This window comes from Anomaloglossus baeobatrachus, chromosome 5, assembly GCF_048569485.1.
Source record: "Anomaloglossus baeobatrachus isolate aAnoBae1 chromosome 5, aAnoBae1.hap1, whole genome shotgun sequence".
NCBI classification, from domain to species: Eukaryota; Metazoa; Chordata; class Amphibia; order Anura; family Aromobatidae; genus Anomaloglossus; species Anomaloglossus baeobatrachus.
Window position 1 is genome coordinate 299,149,799 of NC_134357.1, and position 17,598 is coordinate 299,167,396.

Here is a 17,598-nt window from a genome sequence, read left to right on the forward strand (position 1 = left end):
GGCCGTTTGCCTTACCCACATTCCTTTCATTCCTACAATCTGGAATGGACAAGGGTTTGTCCCTCGGCTCTCTCAAGGGCCAAGTATCGGCGCTCTCCGTGTTTTTTCAAAAGCGTCTAGCCAGGCTTCCGCAGGTCCGCACGTTCCTGCAGGGGGTCTCACATGGTCCCACCTTACAAACGTCCGTTGGAACCTTGGGATCTTAACAGGGTCCTGACGGCTCTTCAAAAGCCGCCTTTTGAGCCGCTGCGGGATGTCTCTCTCTCCCGTCTTTCGCAGAAGGTGGCCTTCCTGGTGGCAGTCACATCACTTCGGAGAGTGTCTGAGCTTGCAGCGCTGTCATGCAAAGCCCCCTTCCTGGTTTTGCACCAGGATAAGGTGGTTCTGCGTCCTGTCCCGGAATTTCTCCCTAAGGTGGTATCCCCTTTTCATCTAAATCAGGATATCTCCTTGCCTTCCTTTTGCCCTAATACAATTCACCAGTGTGAAAAGGATTTGCACTCTTTGGATCTAGTGAGAGCACTCCGGTTCTACGTGTCTCGCACGGCGCCCCTGCGCCGTTCAGATGCGCTCTTTTGTCCTTGTCGCTGGCCAGCGTAAGGGCTCTCAGACCTCCAGGTCAACCTTGGCTCGGTGGATCAAGGAACCGATTCTCGAGGCCTACCGTACTTCTGGGCTTCCGCTCCCTTCAGGGCTGAAAGCCCATTCTACCAGAGCCGTAGGTGCGTCCTGGGCATTGCGGCACCGGGCGACGGCTCAGCAGGTGTGTCAGGCAGCTACGTGGTCTAGTCTGCACACTTTCACGAAGCACTATCAAGTGCATACCTATGCTTCGGCAGACGCCAGTCTAGGTAGACGAGTCCTTCAGGCGGCGGTTGCCCACCTGTAAGAGGGGGCCGTTTTCGGCTCTTTTTATTGAGGTATTCTTTTACCCACCCAGGGACTGCTCTTGGACGTCCCAATTGTCTGGGTCTCCCAATGGAGCGACAAAGAAGGGAATTTTGTTTACTTACCGTAAATTCCTTTTCTTCTAGCTCCTATTGGGAGACCCAGCACCCGCTCCTGTGCCCTTCGGGCTGGTTGTTCTCTTGTGTACACATGTTGTTGATGTTGAATTGTTCTTTTGGTTCATGGTCTTCAGTTCTCCGAACATCCTTCGGATTGAATTTACCCTAGACCAATTTGTACGTTTTCTCCTTCCTGCTTTTGCACCAAAACTGAGGAGCCCGTGGTCCACGGGAGGGTGTATAGGCAGAGGGGAGGGGTTACACTTTTTTAAAAGTGTAATACTTTGTGTGGCCTCCAGAGGCAGAAGCTATACACCCAATTGTCTGGGTCTCCCAATAGGAGCTAGAAGAAAAGGAATTTACGGTAAGTAAACAAAATTCCCTTTATTCCCACCCAGGGACAGCTTTGGAATGTCCCATGGTCTGGGTCTCCCAAAGGAATGATAAAGAAAAAGAGAATTTTGTTACTTACCGTAAATTCTTTTTCTTATAGTTCCGTATTGGGAGACCCAGCTCCCTCCCTGTTGCCTGTTGGCAATTTTCTTGTTCCGTGTGTTATCACCGGCTGTTGTCGTGGACAGAGTCTCCGGTTGTTCCGGTTCTTACTCGGTTCTACTTGTGGGTGGCTATTCTCCTTCAGCTTTTGCACTAAACTGGCTAGGACTGGCTACCAGGGGGTGTATAAGCTCAGAGGGAGGAGCTACACTTTTAAGTGTAGTACTTTGTGTGTCCTCCGGAGGCAGAAGCTAAACACCCATGGTCTGGGTCTCCAAATACGGAACTATAAGAAAAAGAATTTACGGTAAGTAACAAAATTCTCTTTTTTCCCAATGTCAATAGGGTATGTACTTCCACAATGTAACACTTGCAGCAATGACTTACCAGATTGTATAGGGACATAAGGAGAATAATAACCTCCAATTATTTGTTGTTGTGTTTTGTTTTGGTTTTTTTCTTCATCGTTCCTATGGGAGACCCAGACCATGGGTGTATAGCTTCTGCCTCCGGAGGACACACAAAGTACTACACTAAAAAGTGTAGCTCCTCCCTCCGAGCATATACACCCCCTGGATAACCAAATATAGCCAGTTCAATGCTTTGTGTTCAGGAGGCACACATCCACACATGCATTCTCATCTGATTTTTGATTTTAAAGAATTTGAAGAAAAGCGGGTCCAAGCCTGGACCCCCGGCATGTCCCTTCTCACCCCACTGTGTCGGCGGTGTTGTTAAGGTTGATATCAGGGCTGGAGCCTTACATGCCGCGCTCCTTCACCATCCCTCGGGCTCTGGCTTGAAGTGGGAGCCAGCACGGTTCTCACTGCCTTGCAGGAGACCGGTCTCCATCCGCAGCCCTTTCAGGATCCTGCCGGACGGAGCACTCATCCCTCAGGGACCTGGCCCTGCGTCTCACAAGCTAAGTATCTGAGACGTTATTGTCGGGGGGGTCCCTTGTACTTTATTGTTGGGGAGAGTGTGTTATTTAACTTTTGTGTCATTTCCGGCCGGTTCTCTGGTTTTCACCTGAGAACCGCGCCGAGGGTGCCTGCGTGCCGGCCGCATTGTAAAATTTAGGCCCTGGCTTCGCCTGAGGCCTAGTTTCGTTTTCACTGCCCCTGCATGTCAGTCATGCAGAGGGACAGTGCGGCGCCGCCCACCGGCCGTTCGGCACAGGGGAGGACACTCCTCTCTGAGGAGATGTTTCCCTCCCCTGTATATCTCCTTGGCCCTCCGGATCCCGCTCTTTGACTAGGCCCCGTCCCCTCTCCTCGCTCCGGCGCCATTTTATCAGCGTTCTCACACCGATCGGCGCTGGCTGCAGCATCTCTGCATAATCTGTCTGGGGGTCCGAGCTGTGGGATCCGGAGGGCACACAAACGGTCTGGTAAGCCACAACCTCCGGTTGTGGACCTTCTTATACACTCTCTGGGGGTCATTCTGACTCAGAGCCCCCACCTCAGCAGCATGTCTCACACTAGGAGCAAGGCTGCAAGGCTGTACTCAATATGCACTGCATGTAAGCTCGTACTGCCTGAACCGAGCACATATCCACATTGTGATGCCTGCTCTAACATGGTGGTGCCTCAGCCTTGAGTCTCCCCAGTGGTCCCTCCGGCTGCTCCGGCCCCGGTGGCTGAACCCCCGGCTTGGGTAGAATCCTTCTCTAAGTCTATCTCCCAGTCCTTTGCCGACTCCATGGGACAGCTGTCCCGGACTCTGCTGAGCATGCATCAGCCCCCTTCTCAGGGTGCCTCTGCTACTACGGCTCGCTCTGCAGAGCTCACAGAGGATTCTTCATCTGCTCCCAGACCCCGTCCTCCTAAGAGGAGACGCAGGGTCTCCTCTCCTTCCTCGTCCCGCGGCTCTAATTCACGAGCTGACTCGCAGGATGAGGAGGATGTCTTTACTGGGGGCTCGGACGCTACCTCCATGTGCCCCATTGATCTCACCGAGGGTGACGCAGATGTTGGTGATTTGATTGCGTCCATTAATTCTGTACTGGACCTCAATCCGCCAGTATCAGAGGAGCAACCCTCTCTGGCAGAAAAGCACCAGTTTACCTTGCCTAAGAGAACAAGGAGTGTGTTCTTTAACCACTCCAGTTTTCAGGCCACTGTGACCAAGCCCAGAGCCTGTCCTGACAAACGGTTCCCAAAGCGTGGTTCTGATGACCGTTTTCCTTTTCCACCAGAGATGGTCAAGGAGTGGGCTCACTCACCAAAGGTAGACCCTCCGGTGTCTAGACTCTCAGCCCGGACAGTTGTATTAGTGGCTGATGGCACCTCACTTAAGGATCCCACTGACCGCCAGGTTGACCTTCTGGCCAAGTCTGTATATGAGGCGGCAGGGGCCTCGTTCTCCCCATCCTTTGCAGCAGTGTGGGCTCTCAAAGCCATCTCTGCTTCTCTAGAGGAGATGCATTCCCTCACTAGGGACTCTATGCCTGAAATGGTTGCCTTAACTTCCCAGGCTTCAGCCTTTTCATCCTACGCCATGTCTGCCATGCTGGAGGCTTCTCACCTCACTGCGGTGGTTTCGGCTAATTCCCTCGCTATCCGCAGGATCTTGTGGCTTCGAGAGTGGAAGGCAGACGCTTCTTCAAAGAAGTACCTTGCTGGGCTCCCATTTGCTGGGTCCAGGCTGTTCGGTGAACAACTGGATGAAATTATTAAGGAAGCTACTGGCGGGAAGAGTACTTCCTTGCCACAGACTAAAACCAGGAAACCTGTCCAGGGAAGGAACCAGTCGAGGTTTCGTTCCTTTCGTTCCTCTAACTGGTCGTCCTCTAAGCCCTCGGCCTCGTCCACTAACTCAGCCAAGGACCAGAAGCCCAACTGGCGCAAGAAGCCGCGTCCACAGAAGTCCGCAGGAGCTGCTGCCACCAAGGCAGCCTCCTCTTGACTATCTGGCCGAGCCAGCAACGTCCTTGGTCGGTGGCAGGCTCTCCCACTTTGGCGACGTGTGGTTTCAACACGTCTCCGATCAGTGGGTGCGGGATATCATCTCCCATGGCTACAGGATAGAGTTCTCTTCCAGCCCGCCAAACAGATTTTTTCTGTCAACTCCCCCCTGCTCCAAGGCCGCCGCCTTCTCTCAGGCTGTGGCATCCTTGCAGGCCAACGGAGTAATTGTACCGGTTCCCACCCGGGAACGGTTCAGAGGTTTCTACTCAAATCTCTTCCTAGTCCCCAAAAAGGATGGTTCCTTCCGGCCCATCCTGGATCTCAAGCTTCTCAACAAGCATGTTCAGGTGCGGCATTTTCGCATGGAGTCTCTGCGATCAGTCATTGCCTCAATGACCCAAGGAGATTTCCTGGCATCCATCGACATCAGAGATGCCTATCTGCATGTGCCAATTGCAGTTTCACACCAGCGTTGGCTATGTTTTGCAATCGGAGAGGAACATTTCCAATTCGTGGCCCTCCCCTTCGGGTTAGCCACGGCCCCTCGAGTATTCACCAAGGTCATGGCAGCAGTGGTTGCGGTTCTGCACCTCCAGGGGTTGGCAGTGATTCCTTACCTGGACGACCTTCTAGTCAAGGCTTCATCCAGTGCAGACTGTCAGCGGAGTGTCTCGCTCACTCTCGCCACTCTTGTTCAATTCGGGTGGCTTGTCAATCTGCCCAAGTCCACTCTGACTCCGACCCAGAAACTCACGTACCTAGGGATGCAGTTCGAGACTCTGCCGGCACTTGTCAAGCTGCCCTTAGTCAAACAGCAGTCCCTCCATCTGGCGGTGCGCTCTCTGCTGAGGCCCCGCCGTCATTCCATCAGGCACCTAATGCAGGTGCTGGGTCAGATGGTGGCGTCAATGGAAGCGGTTCCCTTTGCCCAGTTCCATCTGCGTTCTCTGCAGCTGGACATTCTCCGCTGTTGGGACAAGCGGACTTCTTCCTTGCACAGGTTGATGGCTCTGTCGCCACAGACCAGGGGCTCTCTTCAGTGGTGGCTTCGGCCCCTCTCTCTGTCTCAGGGACGCTCCTTCCTGGCCCCGTCCTGGGTGATTCTCACCACGGATGCCAGTCTATCCGGCTGGGGAGCAGTATACCTCCACCACCGAGCACAGGGCACTTGGACTCCGTCCGAATCAGCCCTCTCGATCAATGTGCTGGAAATCAGAGCTGTGCTCCTAGCTCTCGTAGCCTTTCACCACCTGTTGGCGGGCAAGCACATTCGAGTCCAGTCAGACAACGCAACAGCGGTTGCCTACATCAATCACCAGGGTGGGACTCGCAGCCGCCTGGCAATGTTGGAGGTTCAACACATCCTTCAGTGGACGGAGGACTCCAGTCCACCATATCCGCAGTCCACATCCCAGGCGTAGAAAACTGGGAGGCAGATTATCTCGGCCGTCAGGCCGTGGACAGCGGCGAGTGGGCTCTGCATCCGGCAGTGTTTCGGTCAATCTGCCGCAAGTGGGGCACTCCGGAAGTGGATCTAATGGCATCCCGGCACAACAACAAGGTCCCGGTTTATGTGGCTCGCTCCCACGATCCTCAAGCCTTTGCAGCGGACGCGCTGGTTCAAGATTGGTCCCAGTTTCGTCTGTCTTACGTGTTTCCCCCTCTAGCTCTCTTGCCCAGAGTCCTGCGCAAGATCAGAATGGAGGGCCGTCGGGTCATCCTCATTGCTCCAGACTGGCCCAGGCGAGCTTGGTACCCAGACCTGCTCCATCTGTCCGTAGAGGTGCCGTGGCATCTCCCGGACCGCCCAGACCTTCTCTCACAAGGTCCGTTTTTCCGCCAGAATTCTGCGGCTCTCAGATTGACGGCGTGGCTCTTGAGTCCTGGATCTTGACGGCTTCTGGTATTCCTCCTGAAGTCATCTCCACTATGTCTCGGGCTCGGAAGTCTTCCTCGGCCAAAATTTATCACAGGACTTGGAGAATTTTCCTGTCCTGGTGTCGCTCTTCCGGCCATGCCCCTTGGCCTTTTTCCTTGCCGACCATCCTGTCCTTTCTACAGTCCGGTCTGCAGCTAGGACTATCCCTCAATTCCCTCAAGGGACAGGTCTCGGCTCTGTCAGTGTTGTTCCAGCGGCGTATCGCTTGGCTGGCTCAGGTGCGCACCTTTATGCAGGGCGCATCTCACATCATTCCGCCTTACCGGCGGCCTTTGGATCCCTGGGACCTTAATCTGGTCCTCACGGCCTTACAGAAACCCCCCTTTGAGCCTCTTAGGGAGGTTTCTTTGTTTCGTCTTTCACAGAAAGTCGTCTTTCTAGTGGCCATAACTTCCCTCAGGGGAGTCTCTGATTTAGCTGCGCTCTCTTCGGAGTCGCCTTTTTTTGGTTTTTCATCAAGACAAGGTGGTTCTCCGTCCGACTCCGGACTTTCTCCCTAAGGTGGTATTTCCTTTCCACCTTAACCAGGACATTTCATTGCCTTCCTTTTGTCCGGCTCCTGTTCATCGCTTTGAGAAAGCATTGCATACTTTAGATCTGGTGCGGGCGCTCCGGATCTATGTGTCACGCACCGCTGTTCTTAGGCGGTGCACCTCTTTTTTTTGTGCTGACCACAGGTCGGCGTAAGGGCCTCTCTGCTTCTAAACTGACCCTGGCTCGTTGGATTAGGTCGGCCATTTCTGATGCCTACCAGTGTATTCAAGTGCCTCCCCCGCCGGGGATCAAGGCACACTCGACCAGAGCTGTCGGTGCCTCTTGGGCTTTCAGGCACCAGGCTACGGCTCAGCAGGTCTGTCAGGCTGCCACTTGGTCTAGTCTGCACACCTTTTCGAAGCACTACCAAGTGCATGCTCATGCTTCGGCAGATGCGAGCTTGGGCAGACGCATCCTTCAGGCGGCTGTCGCCCATTTGTGAAGTTAGGTTTCGCCTACTTCTCAGTTTTCTGTTTATTTCCCACCCATGGACTGCTTTGAGACGTCCCATGGTCTGGGTCTCCCATAGGAACGATGAAGAAAAAGAGAATTTCTTTGTCGCTCCATTGGGAGACCCAGACAATTGGGTGTATAGCTTCTGCCTCCGGAGGCCACACAAAGTATTACACTTTAAAAAGTGTAACCCCTCCCCTCTGCCTATACACCCTCCCGTGGATCACGGGCTCCTCAGTTTTATGCTTTGTGTGGAAGGAGGCACACATCCACTCATGCATTCTCAGATTAGTTATATCGGTTGGAAGAAAAGAGGACCCCCACGGGGTCCCCGGCATGTTCCCTTCTCACCCCACTACGTCGGCGGTGCTGTTAAGGTTGAGGTACCCATTGCGGGTACAAAGGCCGGAGCCTCATGCCGTTTTCCTTCACCATCCCTTAGTGGCTCTGGGAGAAGTGGGATCCTGACCGGTCGTCCATTCACTGGGACCGGGCTCCCTCCGCAGCCCCTGTGGGAATCTGCTGGACAGGAGTCTATTCTTCATCAGGGATCGGGCCCTGCATCTATAAGGTACTCTGTGTCCCCATGGGGACTGTGCATGGAGCGCCTTATTCCCGGACGCTGCAGCAGCTGCTGATTTCGGAAGACCGGCGGACTTCCGCGCCGACCGAGCCTGCTTGTCGGCCGCGGTCTTAAATTTAGTCCCCGGCTTCATCGCGGCCTAGTAGCAAAAATCCCGCCCCCGGGCCTGCCTTTCAGGGCTAAGGGCGGGACGGCCGGCCTGTCGTCGGCTGTGAGGGCTGGAGCATCCTGTATGTTTCCTCCCCCCTCACTGATCACTGTGGGGACCCCAGATTCCCGCACTTTTCTAGCACCGCCCAGGGCTCCACTCCTCCCCTGAGAGCTCCGGCAGCCATGTTTTTGGCATTCTGCCGGTGGAGGATTATCAGAGAAGAGCTCTGCAGCTCTGGGAGACCTAAGGCAGGGAATCTGGAGGACACACACTCGCTTTTTAGCGGTCGGTAAGCCACACCGGTCACCCGGTGCTGGTCCCCCCCCCCCCAGGGTGCCGGAATAGATACGTATTTATATACATATTTCTGTTCGGTCGGGCTGTATACCCCTTCCCATATACTTTCAGTGATCACTCTCCTAGGAGACAACAGCATGTCGTCCACAAGGAGCAAAGGTGCTAAGGCACAGGGTTTTTTTGCGACCTGTACCTCTTGTGCGGCTATGTTGCCTGCGGGTTCCACCTACCCTCACTGTGAGCAATGCTCAACCCCTGTTTCGCTTGCTCAGCCGGAGCCTCGGTCACTAGTGGGCCCCTCGGCTCAGGTAGACCCCCCTGCTCCCCCTGTCCAGGCGGCAGGGACAGAGTTTGCTGCTTTTGCTGAGAAACTCTCTGAGTCACTTTTGCAATCCATGGCTCAGTCTATGGACAAATGGTCTGCCAAGCTGCTAGAAGCTTTGCAGTCCAGACCGGTCCTTACACAGGCCCCGGTCCCCGTTAGCTCGTCGCCTCCAGGCCCCTCTCGGTCCGCGCCGCAGCGCGCTCCCAGGTTGGGCCCTAGGTCCCACGCGGAGGACTCCTGCCCGGATCTCAGTCCCAGACCGACTAAGCGGGCTCGCTGGGAATCTTCCCCGACTTCTTCACGCTGTTCGGGTTCCCAGCCCGAGGACTCTCTGGAGGACGAGGCGGACGTCGCAGCTCAGGGCTCTGAACCTGACGTTGCTCTCAATCTTGATACACCTGAAGGGGACGCCTTAGTTAATCTTATTTCGTCCATTAACCAGGTGTTAGATCTGTCTCCCCCGCCTCCACCTGTAGAGGAGTCGGCTTCTCAGCAGGAGAAACACCAGTTTCGGTTCCCCAAACGTACACGGAGTGCTTTTTTCGATCACTCTAACTTCAGAGATGCTGTCCAGAAGCCCAGTGCGGTTCCGGACAAGCGCTTTACTAAGCGCCTTACTGACACACGTTACCCCTTCCCCTCTGACGTAGTTAAGGGTTGGGCTCAGTGTCCCAAGGTGGATCCTCCAGTCTCTAGATTGGCGGCTAGATCTGTAGTATCGGTGGCAGATGGCTCATCGCTGAAGGATGCCACTGACAGGCAGATAGAGCTCCTGGTGAAGTCCATCTTTGAAGCCACGGGCGCGTCTTTTGCCCCGGCCTTTGCAGCCGTGTGGGCACTCCAAGCTATCTCAGCTTGTCTGGCTGAAATTAATGCAGTCACACGTAATTCTGCTCCGCAGGTTGCGTCTCTGACTTCTCAAGAGACAGATTTTTCTTCCTACGCCATGAACGCAGTCCTAGACTCTGCTAGCCGTACAGCGGTGGCATCCGCTAATTCTGTGGCAGTCCGCAGGGCCATGTGGCTGTGCGAATGGAAGGCAGACTCGGCCTCAAAGAGGTTCTTAACCGGTTTGCCGTTTTCTGGCGACCGATTGTTTGGCGAACGATTGGATGAGATTATTAAGGAATCCAAGGGAAAGGACTCCTCCTTACCCCAGTCCAAACCTAAGAGACCTCAGCAACGGAAAATTCAATCGAGGTTTCGGTCCTTTCGTCCCTCCGCCAAGCCCCAGTCCTCTTCGTCCAGCAGGCCGGAGAAAGGCCAGAGGAACTCCTATGCGTGGCGTTCTAAGTCACGCCCCCAAAAGGCCGCCGGAGGCACTGCCTCCAAGGCAGCCTCCTCATGACTCTCGGCATCCCCGAACCGCATCCTCGGTCGGTGGCAGGCTCTCCCGCTTTTGCGACGCCTGGTGGCCACATGTTCAAGACCGATGGGTGAGAGACATTCTGTCTCACGGTTACAGGATAGAGTTCAGCTCTCGTCCTCAGACTCGTTTCTTCAGAACCTCTCCGCCCCCCGCTCGGGCCGACGCACTTTTTCAGGCAGTGGCCACTCTGAAAACAGAGGGAGTTGTGATCCCGGTTCCCCCTCAGGAACATGGTCGCGGCTTTTACTCCAACTTGTTCGTGGTGCCAAAGAAGGATGGATCATTCCGCCCCGTTCTGGACCTCAAATTGCTCAACAGACATGTGAGCACCAGACGGTTTCGGATGGAATCTCTCCGCTCGGTCATCGCCTCAATGTCACAAGGAGACTTCCTAGCATCGATCGACATCAAGGATGCTTATCTCCATGTGCCGATCGCACCCGAACATCAACGCTTCTTGCGTTTCGCCATCGGGAACGAGCACCTTCAGTTCGTGGCATTGCCTTTCGGCCTGGCGACAGCCCCACGGGTGTTCACCAAAGTCATGGCATCCGTAGTGGCGGTCCTACACTCTCAGGGCCACTCGGTGATTCCCTAGTTAGACGATCTCCTAGTCAGGGCACCTTCTCGGGCGGCGTGTCAACACAGCCTTACAGTCGCTCTGGCGACTCTCCAGCAGTTCGGGTGGATAATCAACTTCCCAAAATCCCAGTTGACACCGACCCAATCACTGACTTACCTCGGAATGGAGTTTCATACACAGTCAGCGGTAGTCAAGCTACCGCTGGACAAACAGCTGTCCCTGCATGCAGGGATACAATCTCTTCTTCGGGGTCAGTCATACCCCTTGAGGCGCCTCATGCACTTCCTGGGGAAGATGGTGGCAGCGATGGAGGCAGTGCCGTTCGCGCAATTCCATCTGCGGCCACTCCAATGGGACATTCTCCGCAAATGGGACAGGAGGTCGACTTCCCTCGACAGGAACGTCTCTTTGTCCCTTGCAACCAAGACGTCTCTTCAGTGGTGGCTCCGTCCCAATTCTCTATCGCAAGGAAGATCCTTCCTACCCCCAACCTGGGCTGTGGTCACCACGGACGCGAGCCTGTCAGTGTGGGGAGCGGTTTTCCGCCACCACAGGGCTCAGGGAACCTGGACTCCGGTAGAGTCCTCCCTTCAGATCAATGTTCTGGAGATAAGGGCGGTGTATCTAGCCTTATTGGCCTTCCATCGGTGGCTGGAGGGCAGACAGATCCGTATACAGTCGGACAACGCCACGGCCGTCGCATACATCAACCATCAGGGAGGCACGCGCAGTCGTCAGGCCTTCCAGGAAGTCAGGCGGATTCTGCAGTGGGTGGAAGCCACAGCCTCCACGATCTCCGCAGTGTACATCCCGGGCGTAGAAAACTGGGAAGCAGATTTTCTCAGTCGTCAGGGCATGGACGCGGGGGAATGCTCTCTTCACCCAGACGTGTTTCGAGAGATCTGTCGCCGCTGGGGAACGCCGGACGTCGATCTCATGGCGTCACGACACAACAACAAGGTCCCGGACTTCATGGCACGGTCTCAGGATCACAGAGCTCTGGCGGCGGACGCATTAGTTCAGGATTGGTCGCAGTTTCGACTGCCTTTATGTGTTTCCTCCTCTGGCGATGCTGCCCAGAGTGTTACGCAAGATCAGGTCCGACTGTCGTCGCGCCATTCTCGACGCTCCAGATTGGCCGAGGCGATCGTGGTACCCGGATCTGTGGCATCTCACGGTGGGTCAACCGTGGGCGCTTCCAGACCGCCCAGACTTGCTGTTACAAGGACCGTTTTTCCATCTGAATTCTGTGGCCCTCAACCTGACTGTGTGGCCATTGAGTCCTGGCTCCTAGCGTCTTCAGGATTATCTCAGGATGTCATTGCCACTATGAGACAGGCCAGGAAACAAACGTCCGTCAAGATCTATTACAGATCTTGGCGGATCTTCTTATCCTGGTGCTCTGATAATGGTTTTTCTCCCTGGCCGTTTGCCTTACCCACTTTTCTTTCATTCCTTCAATCCGGAATGGACAAGGGTTTGTCACTCGGCTCTCTCAAGGGACAAGTATCGGCGCTCTCCGTATTTTTTCAAAAGCGCCTTGCCAGGCTTCCGCAGGTCCGCTCGTTCCTGCAGGGAGTTTGCCACATAGTCCCACCATACAAGCGTCCGCTGGAACCCTGGGACCTTAACAGGGTGCTAACGGCTCTTCAGAAACCACCTTTCGAACCGCTGCGGGATGTTTCTTTATCACGTCTTTCGCAGAAGGTGGCATTTCTAGTGGCAGTTACATCACTCCGAAGAGTGTCGGAGCTTGCAGCGCTGTCATGCAAAGCCCCCTTCCTGGTTTTTCACCAGGATAAGGTGGTTCTGCGTCCTGTCCCGGAATTTCTCCCTAAGGTGGTATCCCCTTTTCATCTCAATCAGGATATCTCCTTACCTTCATTTTGCCCTAATCCAATTCACAAATGTGAAAAGGATTTGCACTCATTAGATCTAGTGAGGGCACTCCGGTTCTACGTGTCTCGCACGGCACCCCTGCGCCGTTCAGATGCGCTTTTTGTCCTTGTCGCTGGCCAGCGTAAGGGTTCGCAGGCTTCCAAGTCAACCTTGGCTCGGTGGATCAAGGAACCGATTCTTGAAGCCTACCGTTCTTCTGGGCTTCCGATTCCTTCAGGGCTGAAAGCCCATTCTACCAGAGCCGTGGGTGCGTCCTGGGCATTGCGGCACCGGGCTACGCCTCAGCAGGTGTGTCAGGCAGCTACCTGGTCTAGTCTGCACACTTTCACGAAACACTATCAGGTGCATCAGGTGTATCCTGTAAGAGGGGGCCGTTTTCGGCTCTTTTTATCGAGGTATTCTTTTACCCACCCAGGGACTGCTTTTGGACGTCCCAATTGTCTGGGTCTCCCAATGGAGCGACAAAGAAGGGAATTTTGTTTACTTACCGTAAATTCCTTTTCTTCTAGCTCCTATTGGGAGACCCAGCACCCGCCCCTGTGCCCTTCGGGCTGGTTGTTCTTTTGTGTACACATGTTGTTCATGTTGAATTGTTCTTTTGGTTCATGGTTTTCAGTTCTCCGAACATCCTTCGGATTGAATTTACCTTAGACCAATTTATAAGTTTCCTCCTTCCTGCTTTTGCACCAAAACTGAGGAGCCCGTGATGCACGGGAGGGTGTATAGGCAGAGGGGAGGGGTTACACTTTTTAAAGTGTAATACTTTGTGTGGCCTCCGGAGGCAGAAGCTATACACCCAATTGTCTGGGTCTCCTAATAGGAGCTAGAAGAAAAAGAATTTACGGTAAGTAAACAAAATTCCCTTCTTTGTTTACTTACCGTAAATTCTTTTTCTTATAGTTCCGTAATGGGAGACCCAGCACCCGCCCTGTTGACTGTTGGCAGTTTCTTGTTCCGCGTGTTATCACCGGCTGTTGTTGTAGACAGAGGCTCCGGTTGTTTCGGTTTTTTGCTCTATCTCTACTAGTGGGTGGCTATTCTCCTTCAGCTTTTGCACTAAACTGGCTATATTTGGTTATCCAGGGGGTGTATATGCTCGGAGGGAGGAGCTACACTTTTTAGTGTAGTACTTTGTGTGTCCTCCGGAGGCAGAAGCTATACACCCATGGTCTTGGTCTCCCATTACGGAACTATAAGAAAAAGACTTTACGGTAAGTAAACAAAATTCTTTTTTTTTTCCATACATTTCCTAGAAGAACTGAGCAAAGCGCAATGCAGAGTTCTGAAAAAAAGATGCTTCAGTTTTTATTGGAAAGGCAAGCATATACTGCAACAGACAGGCTAGAAGAGCTGATGCCACCTCTTAGTATCTTTTGTCTGGGAATCGGATGAATCCTACTAATAGCACTAATCTGTAATCATTATAAAAAATATATTCGTTTTTATACATATCCAACTTATTTAGAAACCAAAACTAGTGAAGAACTAGGAGTACTAGCGCAAAAAAAACAAAACAAAAACTCCTAAAATCAATATTTATTATATCATAGTATTAAAAATGCTCAAAAAAGAGCGCAATAACTCTTATATAATTAAGTAAACTGGTCAAGTGTGGTGGAAGAAAGGACAAAAAGAGGTGAGAGCCAAAGTGATGGGGGGAGCTCTAATTTACTCAACACTCAAAATAGAGCTATAGGTAGCATAACTTCAAAGATATAGTTTTGCAGATTGAATGCCCTATTGTTCTAGGGGGTATAAAGAAGGGGATAGTCTAACCCTCCCTTTTTTCTACCTACCAGCGGAGGTGCACCATAAGTTATTAGGTACCCCCCGCTCCTCTCGGCCCGGTGTGTTTGGGGTCATTATACCTCGAGCACTAGTGGGTAATGCATGTCAGACGTTTTGCCCACTACTAAAGGCTACTGATATCGGCCTGTTATCACGAGGAAAGCCAAACCAGCTAAGAAAGAAAGTTTATGAAACTGATGATTTGGATATGATGAAATCTTTCTTTCTTCCCCTGATGAACCCCTAAAGACATAAATAGGGGGGAAACGCGTCGGGATTGGGATATGTTATCAGTGACCCTAACAGATAAGTTCCCTGTTGGGATTACATACTATTATTAATATCATCGGTATATCATTACCTATTTGCATCTGTATAGCTGTACAGGAACATATATGTGTACAGTTATAGTTTGGCTATCACATCTATGATGACCAAACTTTAGCAAATATTGTTTATGGATTTCCAAGTTTGATGCTAATACATTAATAAGCATCATCTTCTTTTCTCCTTTTATCATAAAGGATAAGCTGCATCAGGGTTGCCAATCCAGGTAACCAGTTTGATAATGACCTTCTGACTATTGTGCACCTTTTATTCTTGGTGGTTGTTCCTGCGACTTGCGGGTCAAAGGGACAGAATAGGGAAAGCCGACGAGGAGCGGGGGTACCTAATAACTTATGGTGCACCTCCGCTGGTAGGTAGATAAAAGGGAGGGTTAGACTATCCCCTTCTTTATACCCCCTAGAACAATAGGGCATCTAATCTGCAAAACTATATCTTTGAAGTTATGCTACCTATAGCTCTATTTTGAGTGTTGAGTAAATTACATATCCACCTTAGCCTTAGAACTTTACATCAGCCCTGTCGACAGCTCCCCCATAAGGCCTGTATTTACATTAAAGCTGGCTGGCAATATGTCAGTAGTATTGCAACTCCTCTGGCAATCGTTGACTGATATAAATCAGTATGTTCCTTTTTAAAGGAATTGTTCAATTTTAGGAAAATGGGCCCCAAAGTTTGTAAATAATATAAAACCACAAACTCGGTGCTGAACCCAGGGAGGATGTGTACCTGCTGACTGCGTGCCGCTGTTTCGGTGCTGGTGATTTGACCACAGTTGCGTTGGCGTGCGTCACCGCTCTAGCAAGTCCTTGAGCTCCGTGATTGGTTACAGCATTGACGCGTGTTGTTGATATGACACCACTATCATAGTAAAACACCAGTACCGGAGGAGCTGGGAAGAGCTGCCAATGGACCCAGGAAGGAAGCATATCTGCTGAATTTATGTACTTTACACAGTTTGGTGACCACTTTCTTAAAAGTGGACACCACTTTTAAAAGGGTTGTCCAATGTCAGAAGAAAAGTCTTAAGTTACTCTGTGACTGGTAAATGCCAAATGTGCGATGGGTAAACTGTCACCATTCCCCTGTATTCCCCTTGCGGGTGGGCGGCTGAGCGATATACATACTTGTGGTTACATTCTGAGGCGTCTGCCTTGGCCTCTTGCAATATAAGAGAAATGGCCACCCACCCGCGTGTGGGAACCGTGACAGAGTACGCATCGCCCACTGTCATGTCTTGGCAGTCTACAGTCCTGGTATATCTGCTTTAATAAAAGCTTACATTTTTAGTCAAGTAACAGTTCTCAGAAATCTGTCGGCCAATTCTCTTTATTCCTCCTGGAAATGTATGAATCCATTGATGTTTGGGCTTTATTATTCCTCTATGCATAATGCAGAGTTTTTAGTAAAGATGCTCCTGAATATCTTTTTACAGGGATTTAAGAACCGACATGTCAGAATGTGTCTGATCGCTGTACACCAGATATTGAATTCTCTGCCCTTTTGCTTTCTTGTTATTTGTCACCTTTTGTGTGCTGTATTTACCGACATTTCTTTTCTTTTCACACTTTTCTATAAAGCGAAGGTCCTTTCTAATTAAGGGTACTTTCACGCTTGCGTTCAGCGCAGTCCATCACTATGGAGAATAGCGCAGTCCGTTAACGCACTGCGCTATTCTCCATAGACTTGTATGGATGACGCACTGTAACGCAAGTGTCAGCGTTGCATCCGCTGGACGACGCAGCGTCGTTATTAGCTGCGTCGGGCGGAAGGAACACAGCATGTAACTTTTTTTGAGCAGCGGAATCCGTTGATTTCACTGCGCATGCTCTCTCTGGCTCCCTGCACCCGTAACCAGGGTACACATCGGGTAACCAAGCAAAGCACTTTGCTTGGTTACCCGATATTTACCCTGGTTACGTGTGCCGGGAGCCCGACATTCCCCCACTCGGTTCCGCCCCCTCCCGCACTCCGTATGTATATATACACACACACATACACACACTCACACTCACTTACCTGTCCCCCAGCGATGCAGTCCCCGCGGCACTGATGTCTTCAGTCATGGCCCCGCTCGGCTCCACCCACTTCGCACTCCGCTCCCGCATCCCGCACACATTGTCGGCGGCCGAACGATCAGCTGATCACCCGGCGGCCGGCTACTGTGAGCGATCAGCTGATCACCCGGCGGCCGGCTACTGTGAGCGATCAGCTGATCACCCGGCGGCCGGCTACTGTGAGCGATCAGCTGATCACCAGGCGGCCGACTACTGTGAGCGATCAGCTGACCACCCGGCGGCCGGCTACTGTGAGCGATCAGCTGACCACCCGGCGGCCGGCTACTGTGAGCGATCAGCTGACCACCCGGCGGCCGGCTACTGTGAGCGATCAGCTGACCACCCGGCGGCCGGCTACTGTGAGCGATCAGCTGACCACCCGGCGGCCGGCTACTGTGAGCGATCAGCTGACCACCCGGCGGCCGGCTACTGTGAGCGATCAGCTGATCACCCGGCGGCCGGCTACTGTTAGCGATCAGCTGATCACCCGGCGGCCGGCTACTGTGAGCGATCAGCTGACCACCCGGCGGCCGGCTACTGTGAGCGATCAGCTGACCACCCGGCGGCCGGCTACTGTGAGCGATCAGCTGATCACCCGGCGGCCGGCTACTGTGAGCGATCAGCTGATCACCCGGCGGCCGGCTACTGTTAGCGATCAGCTGATCACCCGGCGGCCGGCTACTGTGAGCGATCAGCTGATCGGCCGGCTACTGTGAATGATCGGCTGATCACCCGCCGGCCGACTGCTGTTAGCTATCAGCTGATCGTTCACAAGAGTCTGCCGACGGAAAAAACTGTAAGAAAAAAACAAACAAAAAAAAACCGGATTGCGTTGTTTTGCAGCATCCATTGCATCCATTGTGC

The 17,598-nt window shown here is 52.7% G+C and overlaps 1 protein-coding gene across 1 annotated transcript in view; it reads left to right on the forward strand.

The window, feature by feature from the left end:
- The window catches only part of NUP85 (nucleoporin 85), a 141,936-nt gene that overhangs the window by 20,765 nt on the left and 103,573 nt on the right, over positions 1-17,598 (forward strand). The window lies entirely within an intron of this gene.